The sequence below is a fragment of the Orycteropus afer genome, unplaced genomic scaffold, assembly GCF_000298275.1.
Source record: "Orycteropus afer afer isolate SDZICR_OR568_19922 unplaced genomic scaffold, OryAfe1.0 scaffold00345, whole genome shotgun sequence".
Classification (NCBI taxonomy): Eukaryota; Metazoa; Chordata; class Mammalia; order Tubulidentata; family Orycteropodidae; genus Orycteropus; species Orycteropus afer.
In genome coordinates, this window is record NW_006921932.1 from 795,182 (window position 1) to 797,315 (window position 2,134).

Genomic DNA, 2,134 nt, shown 5'->3' on the forward strand with positions numbered 1-2,134 from the left:
TGCCAGAGAGTCTATGGCCATAGCACCATCTGGATCCAGGCTGTTGATTACCAGCTTGTTTACTGAAGCCTCCTTGGGTGAAAGGGACCTTCTCACACAGAGGCCTGGGAAGATATCTCTCAGATAAGCTGTTTGCTTCCTCAGACAGGGGATAACCTCCTGTGCCAGTACTGTGCCCTCTTGAATGAAAGGAAAAGGTAACAACCACAGGTTCTACCAGAACTGCTAGGTGTCCAGCCCTCAGCTCTCACTCATTAACCTGCCTTTCTGCTGCTCTTGACTACCTGGGTGTTTGTGGGTCAACATATTTAATGAAGCTTTCTGCAACTGTGGTTTTTAAAAACTTTTTTATTATGGAAAATTTTAAACATATACAAAAAATTGTTTTAACTGTCTACCACCCAGTTTCAACAATTAACCATGCAAGTCCAATGTTATTCTGTTTATACCCCTAAACCAACACCCTCCCCCATTATTTCAAAGCAAATTTTGGAATTTTATTTTATCTGAAAATATTTCAATATATGTCTCTAAACAACAGCTCTCCTTATTTATTTTTGGTTTTGGTGAGGTTCCTTGAGGTATAATCTATATACAGTAAAATTGACTCATTTTAGGTACCGTTCTGAGTTTTTAGAAACTCATTCAGTCATGTAACCACAGTACAGAATCAAGATATAGCTTTGACTTGGTTAGCAGTCAAGTCCCTTAGGCACTATGCTACCAGAGTTCCTTTGTGAGTGAATAATATTCCATTATATGTCTATGCTCTATTTTGTTTGTTCATTTATCTGTTGATGGACATTTGAGTTGTTTCTACCTTTTTCCCACAAAAAAATTCTCCTAAGCCCTTTTGCAGTCAACCCTTTCCCTTACCCACAAACACAGATCTGTTTTCTGTTCCTATAGTTTTACTTTGTCCAGATGTCATAAAAATGGAACTATATAGTACGTAGTTATGTGTGGTGAAATATATATAACAAAACATTTGCTATTGCAGCCACTTTTACATGTACAATTCAGTAACATTAATTACATTCCCCATATTGTGCAACCTTCACCACTATCCATTTCTAATTTTTTTCATCACCCTTAATGGAAACTGAATGCCCCTTAAGCAATAACTCCAACTTCCACCCCTGGTGACCACTAATTAACTTTGGACTATATGCATTTGCCTATTTTATATATTTCATATAAGTGGAATCTCGGAAGGAAGGTTGGGCAATCCTACTTCCCTAGTGATACTGCCTCGGAAACCCAAGGAGGGGTCGCTATGAGTCGGGGCCGACTCGACGGCACATAACAACAACAACAACATAAGTGGAATCATACAGTGTTTGTCCTTTTGTGTCTGGTTTATTTCACTCAGCATAATGTTTTCAAAGTTCATATTGTAGAATGTATCAGAACTTCATTTCTCTTTGTGAGTGAATGTTGTTGTTGTGTTGTTATGTGCCGTCGAGTCGGACCCGATTCGTAGCGACCCCTTCTTGGGTTTCCGAGGCAGTATCACTATGGAAATAAATTACCCAACCTTCCTTCTGAGGAGTGGCTGGTGGGTATGAACCGCCAGCCTTCTGGTTAGCAGTCAAGTGCCTTAGGCACTACGCTACCAGAGCTCCTTTGTGAGTGAATAATATTCCATTATACGTCTATGCTCTATTTTGTTTTTTCATTTATCCGTTGATGGACATTTGGGTTGTTTCTACATTTTGGCTATTTTGAATAGTGCTACAATAAACATAAGTGTACAAGTATCTGTTTAAGTCCCTATTTCAGGTCTTTTGGGTATATGCCAAGGAATGGAATTGCTAGGTCACTTGATAATTCTATGTTTAACTTTTCTAGCAACTGCCAAATGATTTTTCACAGTGGCTACCCCGTTTTACAATTCTGCCAACAGTGGATGAGGGTTTTAGTTTTTCCACATCCTCACCGAAAACTGTTGTTTTCAGTTTTTCTAGTCATAGTCATCTTAGTGTGGGGTGAAGTAATATCTTACTACGGTTTGATTTGTATTTCCCTAATGACTAATGATGTTAAGCATCTTCTCATGTACTTTTTGGTCATTTGTATGTCTTCTCTGGTGAAATGTCTATTTAAGTCCTTTGCTCATTTTTTTTTTTTTTTT